Source organism: Dreissena polymorpha, chromosome 7, assembly GCF_020536995.1.
Source record: "Dreissena polymorpha isolate Duluth1 chromosome 7, UMN_Dpol_1.0, whole genome shotgun sequence".
Taxonomy (NCBI): Eukaryota; Metazoa; Mollusca; class Bivalvia; order Myida; family Dreissenidae; genus Dreissena; species Dreissena polymorpha.
In genome coordinates, this window is record NC_068361.1 from 51,269,692 (window position 1) to 51,288,633 (window position 18,942).

Consider the following 18,942-nt stretch of genomic DNA (forward strand, 5'->3'; position numbering starts at 1 on the left):
AGACCGAATGTTAATACTACTGTCTGAAGCCAAATAATATGGCCGATATAAATTTGACTAATGAGTGATATTTTATTTATTGACTGCATAATATTATGCAGCAGGTTGTGAGGTTTTTAGTATCGAGCGTTTATTTGAATATAAATATAAGCACGTTTCAATAGTGCGCAGCTAAAAAAGCGATGCACGCTGACGCATATAACCTTAAATTCTTGTAAATCGAAAACAACGACTACATCAAAGATTTCGATTAAAATAAATAACTGCGACAATGGTCATTTTTTAGTCTTACAGTCACTTTCATGCTGAAAATGTTAAGATGGTTTCGGCGTATGGACACATCAAGCGCTCAGCTGACTCACATAGAGAATGTCGTTGGCTCACTCAATACAAGTTGAGCCTCGTAAAAAAAAACTAAAAATTAGGTCAATTAGAACAGAATGTCTGCAAAGACGGACAACGGTCAGTACAATATTCGACTAATAAAACACAGGATTAGCTCGGCCTAAACGAGAATACATGCGTTTCACGTCACGTTGAAAAGGTTAATTATAAATAATTTTACGCTTTAAACAAATGCATCAAGTTTACTTTCAAAGAACAATAAAGTTACACTTGCCTGAAACCAAGCAGACCAAAACCACCAGAACTGCCACTGCTAATAACAAAAAAGGAAAAAAAGAGCTGTCATAGAGTATCCCCCGTCAGAATGCATTTTTATCTAATTTGCGAAGTCTACTCTACTGGAAAAATGTAGATATTTATCACGTAAAAAGTTGACGATAAACGCATTTAATATATAGGAAAAAAAGCAAACGGAAGCTTGTTTATGTTATTTTAAACAAAGGGCTAATACTGCCTAAGGAAAACGTAACCTTGACACTATGGAAAGTGGCACATGAAGATAATGGCTCTGTACAAGTTTGATAAAAATCGCAGGCAAAATGCATTGAGGAATCGAACACATAACATTGCTTTGTAATTTAAAGAGAAAACGGAATCCATTAAAATAATACAATCAAGAAACATTGCAAAAAAATGAACAGTCGGATGCACTTGAAGATAATTATTCTGTAAAAATAAAACGAAACTCGCAAAGAAAATCTAGGAGTTGCGCACTGAAGTTTTTATATGTAATATTTAATACATGGCTATTACTCCTTCACGAATAATTAAATCGCAAGACTTTGACAATAATTATGCTCGGTAGCACTCGGAGTTTACTACTGTGAAAGTTTGACAAAAGTCGCATGTAATATAGAAAGAGTAGCTAAAAAAGTTTGTTTAGGTATTGTTAACACAGGCCGATCACTTATCTTAAAGAAATAACTCAATTGCGAAACATTGACAATTTGCGCTGTTGCACTTTGAGATAATTAGTCTGCAAACGTGTGACGGAATTTGCACGTAAAATGTAAAAGGAGATGCGCATAGAAGAGTAAAGCGGACATAAGCATGCTCGCACGGCGCACGGAATAACGCCTAACATTTCGAAAGGCCATATTATCTATTAGGGCCGTTTGGAATTGTACTCTTTTGTCGGAATATCTACACAAATTAATAATTTAAACGTTTAATAATATTTATTGAATGAATGTTTAGAAATATGTTTTAGTTCATGTACTTTACCTACTGTAGTGTATGGATATTCACAATAAAAAAATACGTTTACTGGACGCAAATGTCGTTAAAACATGTTTTAGTACGTGTGATCACTTGGAGCTGTAGTTAACCAGTGAGACATGACAAAAATCATAAAACACACATTAAAACATACGGAATCCTAGATAAATCATTTCAGATCGATACCATTGGTCAACTGTGTATAAAATAGCAACGAAGTGCAACGGTATTCATTAATAAAAAAACAGCATCAATTCAAGTTTTGCCAGATCTTTTATGCATCGGAAGACTACATTTTATATCGTACGTGTTGTCGATGTTTTGTTCATGTTTAATGAAACTATTAACTATCAAATCATAAAAATAAATAATGTAATCAAGAGGGACGTGATAACTCCTTGTCGCTTCAGGGATTCAACTTTATCTTGTTACTTTTTGGACACCTTTATATTTGACAATTAATGTAGCACAGCTATTTAGCAGTTTTAAATACATAAATTGAATGTCAAACCTGTAACTACTACCAGCTAGTAGAGCCCCTGTAGTCAACATTGACCGACTGCCATTTTATGATATTGTCTCACAAGATAAACGAATGTTGGAAAAGTGCTCTTCATAAAACATTTTACCAGAAGAGTTTGTCGCTTCTTTTCAAGCAGCGAATAGAGATGTTTAGAATAAAAAAATACACACTTTAATAATGTAACAGCGATATTTAACGAGAACATTTTCAATCTGGGTGCATCAATTATTTAACGAAACGCATTTGTAAGTTAAATCACGACTCGAGCCTTTATCATATCCATGCTTTTGTCATCCAAAATAGATGAATCCTGAACACCCGAAGCATCAGTGATTCTAGGAGCAAACTGTCACATCCTAGTCAAAAAACATTCAAAATGTAACACGTCTTAAACCAGACACCAACTTATTTACAATGCAGTATATCATCATCAGTGCCTATCATGTACAACAGTTGAATATGTTTTAAGTGGACGTTAGTATTACTATATTGTTTTCATATAAAATCTACGTTCAATCAAAGTAAGAATAATAAGACTGGCATTAAAATAATGGTATGACTTTCTTAAAATACATAGAGAATATTTGTTGGATTCGGTGGAATGTCGATTTTAATTCACGAATGATCATAGAAAATGATTTTTGTTATGATCACGAGTGGTGTAAAATAAATATTTCACCAAATTCAGAAAATTTTCATTTTATCTTATGCTTACAGATGATTATTTTTGTATTTTTGCCATTCCGGAAAATATAATTCCCCGTTGGGCGCCACCATGTTTTTAAAAAGGAAGCTCATCCGTATGTTTTTATAAATATCAATGCAGAGTAGTCGACCTTGGTAAAATGGCCTTTAGTTGGGGATCACAATAGGGAAACCAAAGATATCAAAAATATTACCGGTAAAACAATGAAAATTATTGATAATTTTCACTGTTATTGTTCACAGTTTGTAACAGTGAAATATCAGTTTTAACTCACTGATATTTCTCTATAAACCATCGGGTAGCATAAAAGAAATATGTTTAATTTGTGAAGACACAAAAAACAGGTTAGTCGTAAGTACATAAAGTATAAGACGAACGCGTGGCTTACCTTGATAGAAGGAATGCAGACAATGTTATCGTGTAAAGGAAGGAAAAGAGGATATTAAACAAGATGTGTGCGTTTAATTTCTAACAGAACATTCACAAACTCGTTGATAAATTATCGCATGAACTCGATATAAAACGTTTCATCGAGTGACTGAGCTACAATCTAGTGGCGAGGGTATGCTTTGGCTAAACATAATGAATATTGTGTATCAATACATAACCATAAGGTAAATCTATAAATGTTCTTGTCTATATACAAAAAATATACCGGGGGTATACCTAATGATAAACAAATTTGCATAAACTCATATATTTGGACCGAACCTTCTGATATATGCATGTAAATAAAACTCGACTTAGTGACTAGTTATCATGTCTTTTTATCGGTTTTTGCGGTACATCAGAAATAAGTTTGCCTGTGTATGTTATCACTGATTTAATACACAAATTAATCTATTACCGGTACATCGGCTGTCCATTAAAGTGCATATAATGCCATTACCCGTATATACATTCGAAATTGACTACAAACATAAATCATTTACCTTTAAACATAGTCGAAACGAAAACCCACGTCACTAGTTGTAAACAATGATTGAATTTTATTCATTAGCTCACCTCCTTATCTATGTTCCATTTACGAACTTCCATGTCGTGCGACAAAGCAAACGACATCATTTTGGCTAAGTACCGGAATAACAAGTTAAAGATTTCTTTGGAGAATATTAAATTATGTTATATGACGATGTTTATGCTCGTAAGCCATCGCGTCAAGATTTGACTGGTTCCAATGATAACTTCGAACATCCCTTCCGGAATTGTAATTCACGTGATGATGATTCTTTATTTTGTTATGTATGGTTGTACGCAGTTGTTTTGCTTTTTTCGTTTTGATTTCATATAACAATTGCCCTGATTTTCATGGAATATGAAACCGTCATTTTAGATGGGGACAGATTTCACTTCAAGCGGCTATTGTTATCGTTCCCCTGGTAGGGTTCTCTTGGTAGCCTTTGCAAGGATTGTGTGACTGGATGATTCACCAGAGGACTTAACTCTTAAAAACAAACCATACAACAAGAGGGTCATAAGTCCTAAAAGCGTTCAACGGAGACCCGAAATCAAACAGGTAGAGTTTCACGATTTTCTATTATAGTAAATTATTTCACTCTAAAGCCCTCAGTCGTAAATCATATTCGATCTCGACATTTGCTGCGCAAGTTTTATGAAGATTGGACAAAGTACACGTTTCACAAGCTTTACCATAGCCATACAAGCAAACTGCCCCATCCCCTATGTTTTTCTACTGACCGGAACCATTTTCAAACTCGGCAAAGATATCAGTAGAAAAATGTTCTGCGCAAGTTCCATTATGTTTGAGCATAAATGTCACTTATTTGATGTTCACGTGTTGTTTAAATAACCCTACCTGACAACTGCCAGCCATGTGATCTTGACATTCCTTTGTTCCGAAATACTGGCAATGGGTAAAGTGCCTTAAATAACAGAATTGCGGGCGTTAACAAGAACTCATCTCCTGATTTTTTTTCTGGAGATTCATTATTCCTGCACATGGTGAAAAGACCGGAAACATGCACGAGCTCAGTCAAGAAATTGTTTGAACAAATGTTATGAGCAAGTGTTACGGAGATTTGAATAAACATTGAATTAGTAGTTTTCACAATATTTCCCTAGAGCTGTATCAAGAAAACTGGCACCCGTGTTTTTTCAACGGACCAAAATGTTATAGCGATATCATTTGAACAAATATCTTGATCAAGTTCCATATAAAATAAGTAAATCTCTTTATTCACAGTGTAAATGTGGGCGACTCACCACGACGTACGACGGTCAAACGGCGATAACAAATGCTCGAAATGTGTTGTGTCCAGATAAAACAAGTTACCGGTAGATGCCAGTCGGCAACATGTCGAACCAATTTTCAATAATGATAGTAATTATTTACCAAGCTGTGCCATGCAAAGGTATAACATTTGGCCATTAACGTGACCTTTGCTTTTAATCAAAGAGATATATGCTTTCACAACATGAGCGGTTTCGGTAAATTGTTTAAAAAAATGAATGACCTATGAAGTATCAGTCCAGATAGGTTGCCAGATAGGACAATTGACCGGTAATCGTGACGGTGACCTTAGTAAAGGCAGAAAGTTGTTATATATGACGCGCCGTCTCAATATGTTGAACATGTGTGGTAATACATATTAAAATTGCATGATTAATGATGAAGTTGAAGTCTGGAAAAGATGTTTTGAATTTTAAACTTTGACTTTATAAAAACGACATTGACCTTTGAAGCATAAATTCGGATGTTACACGCGTTACCATAGTTATATCATGATTATGTGTGTAGATTATTTAAAATTTAATTATAAAGGTGACATTATATTCCGGACAAGTTGTTAACTGTCCAGACAAGATTTTTTATGGCCAAGTTTTGCCTTAACGGGACAAACCTGAAAACTCCAAAACACGTCAGTAATAAGAAATAAAGAAAACATTTGAAGGTCACAATATACAATTTCAAATCCGTATGTAATTTAATGTAAAACCTAAAACTTGAGTAAAACAAAATGTCAACATTTTGCACGTAGACCCCCATAACCAGTTTCTTTAAGTGCATGATAAGCTGATTGCATTTAAGAAATAAAAAAGGTATGTCATGCGACATTTAAAAAAGAACTTGACAGGAATCAAAGTTCAATTTGTACAAGGTTTTTCTTGGCTACTTTTTATTAAATTGTAAACCGCCTTCACGCAAATATCCCGATGAAGTCTACAATCTTAAAACATAACAGTAAAAAGAACAACAAAACGAGTAGCATTAACTGAAAACATGTCGTCTAGTAAATCAAGTTGATTTTAGAGAGTATAGCATTTCACATCAATTATTTAGTATACTGTTACCCTTATTTCGCAAATAAACACGTGGACACAAAATGCGCATGATTATATTCCCCCCGAAAATACATATCTGTATATTATAGACAATACATATAAACAATTAAAGGCTATGGAATCCGGATAGCGCCATCTATAACCTCGCCCTCCTTTCATCAAGGGCGACACACGAAGCGATACACGATATTTTGAGCGACAGTCGCGGCGACGCACGATATATTTAACATATATTTGCGACTCTCGCGCAAAAAATCGAGTATCGCTTTGTGCGTCGTGTGTCGCGGTCTGAAATTAGACCGCGATACACGAGATTCGGATACTATCGGCGATATTTGAATTATAAAATATCGTGCGTCGCCGCGACTGTCGCGCAAAATACCGTGCCTCTCTACGTGTTTGGTGCGTCGCCCTTTGAACGCACGATATTTTGCGCGATAGTCGCTGAGACGCACGATATTTTGCGCGACAGTCGCGGCGACGCACGATATTTTGCGCGACAGTCGCGGCGACGCAAGATATATTTAACACGATATGTCACCTTTCGGACTACCTACACAAGGGCGATATATCGTGTTAAATATATCGTGCGTTGCCGCGACTGTCGCGCAAAATATCGTGTATCGCTTCGTGTGTCGTGTGTCGCCCTTGATGAAAGAAGGGCGAGATTATAGATGGCACTATCCGGATTCCGTAAAAGGCCCATGCGGATCATATCACTTGATCAACAACAAAATTAACATAAACTTTTGCATGATGTTTTTTATATTCTTATTTGTATCTTTATCCAGCGAAATGCTTATTCATTTCTCATGATACCATGAGTTACTTATATTTTCATTTCATGGTTTTCTGTCGTTATCAGACTGTGTCGGTTTTCCACTTTGTTTATGGGGAGTCCTTTACTCTTGTGCGTTGATTTCTTCATCAATTCCAAGCGACGTCGGTGTATATCACATTCAATGTGTGCGTCTTAGAAAGAAGAGTTTGTTTTAAAATCCAAGTATCCAAACCAACTTGCATTACAACCTCACCTGGTATAATTTTCTAAGTTACAACCTTAACTTGTATCATTTTCTAAATGCCGACTATATTCCGTAACATTTTTTCGTACACAGACTGGTTACATTCGGTGATTATATGCACGGTCTTGGGCCGCTTCATCATACCGGTCCAGTCCACAACTAACTGACCAACGGTATAAAATCCTTTCAATTCCACGCTGGCGTACGCAGCTACACACGTTTTGATGACGTCAGTATTTAATAACTACGGCCATCAATATTTCATCCGCGGGAAGATAGCGTTCCCAGCTCTGTTCCATCGAAAATTAAACGATGACTTTTCGATCTTTCGCAAAAAAAAGGAACACACGGAGTCAATAGCCCTCAAGATCTTGTAAAATTCCTAAAACAAAAACGTGATCACATTTCCATAAGGTACTTGTAAACATACTTAAGGTCTATATCCGTAACAATATTTACGTCAGGCTCTCGTTTCAAAACGCCGGCTGTTCCAGTCGACAACAGTCTGTCCAAGCGTTAGCGGCGATTTTACTTCAACGCTGGCGTAAACGTGACTCTGCCGTAAAACGACGTCGTCGAACATTGCCATTACGCACTGGTCAACGATTTCGTAACCTTTCTCTATCCCGGCGTCAATACGAGGTTGGTAAATTGTTTTAACTACGTAACTCTCGATTCGATTCATAAATCGTCCAGCGGTTGAGAGGTCTTGATGTTTTTTCAACGCAACGAAGTCAGCCTACAAGAAGACCATGGTTGTAAACCTAAGCATTTCAAATGCGCTTAACCCTTGGCATGCTGGGAAATTTGTCGTCTGCCAAAATGTCGTCTGCTTAATTTTTAAAATTAGCATTTTCTTCGATTTTTTCCAAAGAATACTATCAGAATAGCAAACAGTTTGGATCCTGATGAGACGCCACAGAAGGCCTTCAAAATTCGGTTCCAGCACTGAAAGAGTTAAATATCTATGACAGAATGCATATTCAACATACAATTTAGAAAATAAAATAAAATAATATTACGTAAAATATTACATTTAATTTAGATTTCCAAATAGTGTAATATGCTTATGTTTCACAAATATATCCCAAATATATACCATATATCAGTTTTTCACATTCCAGTCAGTGCATTAAAATGAAAATTAAGCAGGGACAAATATTACATCATGTTAATTTCTAAATGTTGGCACTACGGATTTTAATAATTACTTTTAAAGTATAACCACCTGGTAAAACATTTTATTTATCAGCTATTGGAAAGTATCATCCTCATGACGTATATAATACTCGCAATGTTTTCATAATTGAATATTCTTTTAGCTCGGAGCGATGCGTTTATGATCGGCACTGACACTATGAATTAATATGCTACGGATTATATTTTATTCAACACCAAAAACACAGACCCATGGCAGCGAGTGTTTCAGGCATGTCTCCCACGTCACCATGGTGATTGGAGACGTAAGCTGATTTAGTACTACGTAAGCAGAATCGGGGTCGAAGTAGAAATTGAACTCGGCACACACCGTCTGGTTCCCTTTCCCTGATAAATAGATTTTTTAAAACACAATTAAAGTCTCAAGTAAAAGCGTTAAATGAAATTTAATGATGAAGTAGTGGATATGGTGTCCGTCAAGCGACCGGGATGCCATGGGTTCGAACTCCATGGTGGGAGCGTTTTTAAGATCTCCTGCAAAGACAATAAGTACTGGTTTACCCAGGTACGGCACTCGAAAACAATTCAGTTAGCTTTCGATGCAATCGATCTCACAAAAATAGGTTCAAAGTATGTATGTTTAGCGTTTGACTTCTTTGCTCATTATAATATTATTTGTGGACGTATGTTGAAGCAATATCAACCTGGAAACAGTACATGTACCCGCATATATTGTGGAAATTGTTAGAGATACCATTGATGGTATGTCCGTTTAACAAATATTTAGGGTCATGTCGGATTTTTTCGATTTAAAACTTTTTAAAAAACGAGCTTAAATATTATATAACATGTATTTAACTATTGTGTAAGAATTGTTTGACATATATATGTACTTGCCTTCGTGGTTTCCTCCCATGATGTAGCAATGTCGCAGCCGGGTACCGAACTTGGGGTCCATGCGGATGCACACGGCAATGTTCGTTAGAGGTCCCAGGCAGACTAAGCTAAGTTCGCCTTGCATAAAAAGATGGCAACAAAATCTCAGTTTGCTTTTATATGCTGCGTATAATTGGAAATATAAGTATGGTTATATATAAAAGTAAAAACTTCGCAAAATGTCTTAGAAAATACAAATACGATACAAACATCTTCTATGAATTTATGATCGTTTGTTCTCGAATATAAAGCAGTGTCTGTGATTTGAGCATTTTGACATTAACGAAACACAAAATTCGTTCACGAAAAAATATCGGCATTTCAATCACGACTGTAGTTAAACAAATAAAACTAAAAGAACTACATGTACAATGTTGCTAATGTTAAACATGATCATGCAAGTATAATTATTACATTAAAAAAACAGAAATATTACCACACCAGCCATAAAATAATAATGTTTTTACTGCAGTGTAGTCGAGACAACCGAGATAGGACAAGAACGGCGTGTTCTGATCCGAGGAGGCTTTCATCCGGGGAGTCGTCAGACGGTGCGTCCCCAAAACCATCCTCCCCGTGATATTCGCTTCTTTCTCTCTTGTCGCCCAGCAACGGCTTATTACAACCGATGAAAACGGGGATCTAAACGTAAATTGTAATTATTAACGATATATCCAGCAATTAAGAACGCAAGGGCTTTGTTAAGGGATCTCTCGTTTTTTTTTAATTGTCTTGCAAGTGAATGCGTGTTTAAGAGTGTTACATAAACATGCGTGATTTTTAATCACATAGACTAGCGCTATTGTATTTATAAAAATCTTTTGTTGATAGGTCAATGACTGAATTACAATGACATAAAGACAATTTCGTATAATGCAACAGACTATGTGCGTGCATTCTGCGTGTGCGTCTAAAATAAACTGGAGACTTCTAAAATACACCGTATGTCTTTAACATGACTTTACTTTTTAAGGCTTATACAGTTTGTCAACCAGTTCCGGATAATCAGCAGTTCCGATTAATTTGTATTCAAAAGAATTTACGTTTTTTGCCGGGTGATTCAAAACTGGTTAACTGACTGTATAACACGCATTTACGCACAATCATATTGAACGAAACGCTTTAGAACTTAGAAAATCATGCAATGCCGTTTTGTATGAGAATGGTGTGTGTAAATCCATGTTTTGTGTTTCTTGTGTATTAGTGTTTGTAATCTTATACATGTGTTTTCGAAATTTGGTTCCTTGCCATACATTTAGGACCGCATTGGTTCTAAGGGTTCTATCCGGCTTGTGCAGCTGAATATTCATTGTGTGTATATTAAATATTCAAATGGGCTTTTATATGCCCGACTTAATATTGTTGTTTTGTTCGGAATCTTAGGATACGAAGGTTCGACCTATTTCGCTATTGGACATTGACCTGGAGATAACAAAGATTAGCATACCAGACCCGAATGGTACACCATACGCTATGCTTTCGTCACTTTGTATTCATCTTTTCAATAGCTACACAACTATGCATGATAACGCATACATTACCGTAACATGTATTCATGATTGCTCTTTATGTCTCTGCTTTCGATTTACACACACACACCGTGTTATAACAATGTCCACGTTATAAATGGAGATACACGAAACAATTTTAAGTTTTTTTTATATTTATTTTGTTGGCGCTTAGGACACATGCTTGGCGCTTAGAAAACTATGTTGTAAATTGCGCACAGAAAAAACGAAGGTTTTAGACAAAATGTCCTATAAAAAGTATTACGGTGATTTGAAACTTGCTGTATCTGAAAAAAGGTATATACTACGCTGTGTAAATATTTTTTTTTCATATCCAAAATGGCGTCATAAACTTGCTATCAATTATTTAGTATTGACCTTTGTGCGGAACAAAATCATCTTACATCGAGCCTGTCTGCCACTTGCACCACGCGTAACACGTTGCGTCCGACTTGGTCCGTGTCAGCATTGCCGGCCACGCACGTGATCCCAATGACGTCAACACCCGGGTTCTTGAGCGCCATCAGAATCGCCTAGGCGTCGTCTCTTTCTTCTCTGAGAGAGCGACATGCTTGGGTCGATTTCAACAGACGCCTGATTGGTTTAAACATATTTATTCAATAATGTGTTTTACAACATAATGTACAAGCATCTAAAGTTTATAGGATTGGAACGATAGCTAGGCTAGTAGGGTTCCTTTCCTCAATGGTATATTTACAAAACATAGTGGCGGTATTTGCATTCTAAACACAAATCATTTGAATAATCATTCGAGTTTAAACAAGTTTATATGTATGATCGGAACCAACATTGCTAAAATATGTTGAGACAATGTATTAAGAAAAAGCATATTGCTGGTGTTATTATGATCGAAGAAATTGATTGTGAAAACAAATGTTAAAAATAAGAGAACCGATAGTTATCCCACTCTGAACCTTCCTGAGCCTTCGATGAAAATATGGACTGCATCAAATATTGCATAGTTATCTCTGATTGAAAGAGTATCATCTCCGTACAGTAATGTGCTCAGTGATATATCCGTGTATTGTTCTATAGTTCTTACTAAAGTTAATCTTATAGCTGCATAAAATGGACAGATCAGTAAAAAGTGAGTAGTGTCCTCTATTTTTCCGCATTGACAAAGTGGCGATGGAACCAGATTTCTATCAAATAAATGTTTATTAAGAGAACTACAATTAGTTCTTAGACGTGTGTGCAGCACTTGCTGTCTTCGCTTACCATAATAGAACAACGGATTACTACGAGATTTGTTAAGATCGATGGCCTTTTTAAAGTCAGATATGTTATCAACAAGTTTTGCTTCGTCTGGAAGTGAATTCCAAGCAGCAATTGTTGAGGGCAAGAAGGAATGTTGGTAAAGAGAAGTCCTAGTCCGATCACCATCTAAGTGGGATGAGTTACGCAATGATCTTGTAGATCGCTCGCCAACTGATTGTGGGGACAGTGAGGACAAGTATTCTGGACTAAGACCTTTGGCCATTGTAAAGAAAAGAATGAGTTTGTGCTTGGACCTTCTTGTGCCAAGAGTTTCCCAGCCAATTTCGTTAGAAAGTAAATTTAAGGACACAAGTCGGGTACAGCCGGAAACAATGCGAGCAGCTTCAGTTTGAATTTTATCTAAATCATTTTTTTCATACATTGTACAATTATCCCATACAACATCTGCATATTCTAGAATAGGTCGAATAAACGTGAAATAAGTTATTTCAAGTGATCTTCGGTCAAGGCAAAAACGAAGTTTATTTAGAAGGTTGACACGTGACCAGGCCTTTAATTTAATACATTCAATGTGCTGATGCCAGCTTCCATCATTTGACAGAATAATGCCTAAATGTGTGTGACTATTCACTTCGGGAATCGGAGTATCGTACATATTGATAGGAGCATGATAGGGTTTGTCTCTCTTACGCGATATAACAAGTGATTCTGACTTCAATGGATTGAATTTTACCAACCATGTATCGGCCCATTTTGCAATTTTGTCTATATCGCGCTCTAAAACAGCGGCTGCAGAATTAGGATTGTCAACAACGACAAATAAACTAGTGTCGTCTGCAAATAAGTTTATATGAGCTTGAATGTCATTTACAATGTCATTTATATATACAAGAAATAATAGGGGATCAAGAATGGAGCCTTGTGGAACTCCAGCCTTGATTTCGGCTAGGGAAGATGAGGCCCCGGGAACCACTACCCTTTGACGCCTTTGATACAGATAGTTAGAAAACCAGTTCAAAAGTTTATCTTTGATACCGGCGCGTTTCAGTTTTAATATAAGGCCACTATGCCAGACTTTGTCGAATGCTTTGCTTATATCGAAAAAAACCACCCTTACTTCCAATCCATACTCGAGTGCTTTACAAAACGTGTTATAAAGGTATGTAAGCTGGTTGACAGTAGAGTCACCTGGCATAAATCCGGGTTGAAATCTTGTGAAAAAATTAGTATCACGCAAAAAGTTGAATACATGTTTAAAGATAATCCGTTCTAGTACTTTTTCCATGGTATTCAGAAGTGAAATTGGGCGATAATTCGAGGGAATGGAAACGTCCCCTTTTTTGAATATTGCACAAACGTTTGACCTTTTCCAATCATATGGTACTGTTGACGACGACAAAGACATATTAAAGAGATCACAAAGTGGTTGACTTAGTTCATGAGATGCCTCTACAAGTAATTTGTTATTAATACCATCAGGGCCACAGGCTTTACCCAAAGGCAGATTCATAAGAACGTCCTTAACTTCGCAGGCGGTTATTACTATAGACGAAATTGTCTGTTGATTATCAATCGTTGCCAATTCGATCCAAGACGCCTGATTGAAATCACAAAGATGCTAACGAAAAAATAAAATAAAAAATGCCATTACAATTATTCCAAGGCATGATACGTAAACAAGAGCATCGCATAACGGGTGCCAACGCTCGGCTGTGGTGCATTTTTTTAATAAATGAAAGCTTGTCAGATGAAAAGAGCCTATGTTAAAGTTCAATATTAGAGGTCACAGTGACCTTGACCTTTGACCTAGTGATCCAAAGATGGGTGTGGCGTGTAAAACTAATCAAGGTGCAGCTACATATGAAGTTTCAAAGTTGTAGGTGGAAGAACTTTGGTTTTAGAGCCAATGTGACAAAACCGGCGGACGACCAGCTGGCTATGACAATACCTCGGGTTTTCTCTGAAAACAGCCGAGCTAAAATAGCATTGTTTTTAAGTGTGTAGCAAAGGCTTATCAGGGACGACATTTTCCGTAATACTCGTAAAATTTACTCTTATTGCAATGACATTTACATAGCTTTTTCAGATTGGGTGACTTGTGTCCTCACACAATGCAGTTTCAGGCGTGGAGGGACCTCATAAATATTGAAACACACTCTCATATCGGGTTACTACAGAATATCTCTACGTAAAATCTAAATAATACATTAGTTTAGGCCTGGAAGCACTAAACTCATTTTATTCTTGATGTAAGTGGTTATTGTCGTCACGGTGAGTAAATGGTTCGAGGAAATATGTTTTAAAGGTAGTCGTCCGAAAACGCAAAACCCTTTTTTTGCTCAATATTGTCTTTCATGCGTTCAATCACTCGTAACTATGGTGACTGTTTTTTTCCATATCGTTCTGGCGTGGTGTCGGATATGAATGTTGCAAACACGAGAGCGACAAAAGGGACTCAAATGTCATTATTGTCGTGTTTGCCACAGCTCGATTATTTACAAATTAAAGCTCAATTATACGATGCCCTTGTGTTTACAGAGACATGCATGCACAAATCTATCTCACGTTATGATTTAAGCATACGAAACTTTTCACCAATTTAAAGACACGTCACACATAATCGCTAGTTTTATAGAAGATCCATTCATTCGTGGACTTAACGCTGACCTATTGTTGGTATTCTCAAATTTAACAAGCCTGATCATACCTCCTGCAAACGCCCCATCTGGCTCTATGACTACACAATATTAAGAGAAAACAAATAAAGTTTGTTAATTGTCAGATGTGATCGCTTGTGATTACCTCGAGACTGTGTATGACATAATATCTGAAACAATAATTAAATATGCTGCTGAAACACTTCGTAAAAAAATAAAAAATCCGACGATCTGAAATGTCCTGGTATAATTATCATATCCATAAACTGTTGTGACAAATAAATAAACGTCACACGAAAGCTAAGAAATCAAACACAGCCACAGCTTTGGCTAACTTCAGACAATTCATAAATCAGGCAACAAAGGCAATATAGAAGTATGTATTCGAACAAAAAACAAAAACTGATACCACAAATAAATATAATAAATTTAACATCAAAATGAGCGAAACAAATAACACAGTAACATAACAAATTAACTATAATACCTATATTCTATCATACTAATTTCTCAGACTTAAAGGAACACCTCTGCTCATCATACAAACCAGCCCTTTCCATTTCTACAAAAATAAACTAATCACAGCCTTTTAAACCAGCCCCTTCCATCTCTACAATAATAAAATTATCACAGACTTTCAAACCAGCTCTTTCCATCTCTACACGAATTAACTCATCACAGACTTTCTAACTCAATATTGCCTCAGGACGTTATCGATGCAGTTCAGTCCATGGATCCGTCCGAAGCGAGTGAAACCGTATCGATCAACCCCCAAATTCCTACTCGAATGTTGAAAAAACCTAGCCCTACCGTTTTCAAACTATTTCAATTCTCTTTAAACGCACCAGTTTCCCATCATTCTGGATGCTAGCAAACGTAACATCGCTTTGTCACCTCTAAGCTACTCATAGCAAACTTATGGAATGATGTGTATGCAAACCGTTTTTTACTATTTTCTTACTTCTCATTAATCCGGTTGTAAATCTAAGTTGGTTCCACTTCGGACCATCTAACGTGTATCTACGGTGATATCTACAAACCAATAGACACTGACAAGGAAGAAATAGCAGTCTTTTGCAATGTTTCAAACGCATTTGAATGAGTATGACACCGTGGACTATTATTTAAGCTATAATGTCTCAATTGGTTCAAAATATTTTTACCTCACAATGCAAACAACGCGTCCTTGTTGATAAATCTGCTTCTGCATGGCTCTCCACAAGTGTTCCACAAGGTTCGATTATCGGTCCGATGCTCTTTCTTGTGCATATTAACGACATAATTAATAATATTAACTAAAAAATAAGTTAATTTTCTGAATTTAAAAGCATGTACATTGTACATATTTTAAACGCCCTCACTAGCCGCACATTATCTTAACGAAGATCTCTAGTCCTTCATACTTGTTTTATGCCCTGGCTTGTATCATTTAACCGCGCTCCATCCGACTCAATGGTATTCTCCCGAAAAAAAAATCATTATATCCAAAACTCTGTTTCGAAAATGTACAAGTAATGACAGTTGAACAACACGAACACCTTGGCGTTTTTTTCTAACGACGCCCAATGGTCTGCAAACATAAATCCAGCTATAAACAAAGCCTTGCAACGTATCGGCTTTTTGAGGAGGTCTCTTACGCACGCAAGATCCATGTCTAATCTGGAAGAATGTATGTTCATTTTATGCGACCGTTTTATGAATATGGAGTCGCAGCCTTGGGTAACTGCCGTAATGAATTTTAGCGCAGAAAAGGAACCTGTACAATATCAGGCAGCCATAATATGTACCGGATCCACTAAAATGTGTAATATTAATTCTGTATTAAATGATCTCAAGCGGGAAACACTTTCAAAAATAAGGCAGAAATGTGGACTTATTCTCTTTTACAAAATGAAACACAACTGAATACAACTAAAATAACATTCCCCTTCGCAGAACCGAGACGACCTTACAAAAATCCAATCAGCATTAAACTCTGGAACTCTTTACCTGAGTCACTCACTGAGGTCAACAGGTTAGAAGGCTTTGAAGTTGCCATTAAAAGTCATTTAATGAATAATATTTAACTTTTTATATATGTGTATCTTTTCACTTTTAATAAGCAGATATTAACTTCGTCTTAGGTTTTTATTTTTGATAATTATTAGTTCATACTTCATAACATACATTTTAGCAATATATTTAATTTAGATAATTCATGATACCTCATGTCATCAAATTACAACTGTCAAAATATCTATGTGTTGCAACAATTAATAACATTATCAATTGATCTTAAATTCCAGCTCCTGTCATATTTTCTGAGCACTACTGTGATAATTAGTTTGATCTCTTTTGAACGGTGATATATATTTTTTATTTCATTAAATAATTATTATACTGTGAACATAGTTATGTTTAAGGTCAACATAGTTATGTTTAAGGTCTGCCTCTTTTTGTCATGCCACCAATAATAAGGACCACAATGGAAATAAGGGCTTGCTCTTTTTTGTGTTATCCTTGGTTTGGTGAGCATGTCATAGTTTATTGTATATGATATAGTTTTTAATAATTGCTTATTATTTTATTCTATGTTATGTTGTGAACTGTGTATATGCTTCCTATGCCGAAATAAATCTATCTATCTATCTATCAGTACCTCTTATTCAGGAAAATCTTAATCATGTCTATGCTCATTCCATCCAACAGCTATACGTGAGTGGAATTCCCTTACACCAGACTTGCAACAATCTTACAGGTTGTCCCCCCTTAAAGCCTCTCTTAGAAAACCTCTGAAGTGCTCTTCGCTCATAAGGAGAAATCGAAACTTTAAACAAATGTTCCTATTCATTCAAAGCTTTCCTTCGTCCGTTACTGTTCTTCGCCTTCCCTTTAAGTCTTACTCACTACCAGCTCTTCATCATAAGATACTTTATACTGACACTTATCATAATAACTTTATACTGACACTTATCATAAGATACTTTATACTGACACTTATCATAATAACTTTATACTGACACTTATCATAATAACTTTATACTGACACTTATCATAAGATACTTTATACTGACTCTTATCATAATAACTTTATACTGACACTTATCATAATAACTTTATACTGACACTTATCATAATAACTTTATACTGACACTTATCATAATAACTTTATACTGACACTTATCATAATAACTTTATACTGACACTTATCATAATAACTTTATACTGACACTTATCGTAATAACTTTATACTGACACTTATCATAAGATACTTTATACTGACACTGATAATAAGATACTTTATACTGACACTTATCATAAGATACTTTATACTGACACTTATCATAATAACTTTATACTGACATTATCATAATAACTTTATACTGACACTTATCATAATAACTTTATACTGACACTTATCATAATAACTTTATACTGACACTTATCATAATAACTTTATACTGACACTTATCATAATAACTTTATACTGACACTTATCATAATAACTTTATACTGACACTTATCATAATAACTTTATACTGACACTTATCGTAATAACTTTATACTGACACTTATCATAAGATACTTTATACTGACACTTATAATAAGATACTTTATACTGACACTTATCATAAGATACTTTATACTGACACTCATCATAAAGTATCATAAGATACTTTATACTGACACTTATAATAAGATACTTTATACTGACACTCATCATAAGATACTTTATACTGACACTTATCATAAAGTATCATAAGATACTTTATACTGACACTTATCATAAGATACTTTATACTGACACTTATCATAAGATACTTTATACTGACACTTATCATAAGATACTTTATACTGACACTCATTATAAGATACTTTATACTGACACTCATCATTACATACTTTATACTGACACTTATCATAAGATACTTTATACTGACACTTATCATAAGATACTTTATACTGACACTCATCATAAGATACTTTATACTGACACTTATCATAAGATACTTTATACTGACACTTAACCCATGTATGCCTAGCGTCTAGAAAAAAGCCTTGACAAACAGCGTAGACCCAGATGAGACGCCGCATGATGCGGCGTCTCATCAGGGTCTGCGCTGTTTGCTTAAAGGAATTTCTGTAAGAAATATTCTTAATATAGAAATAAATATACTAGACATCCCTAATTTTGGAAATAAATTGATCCATTTTAGAAGGATGGGAGAGTCCACTAGGCATAAATGGGTTAACATAATACATGTAGTGCTTTACACTTGTTGTA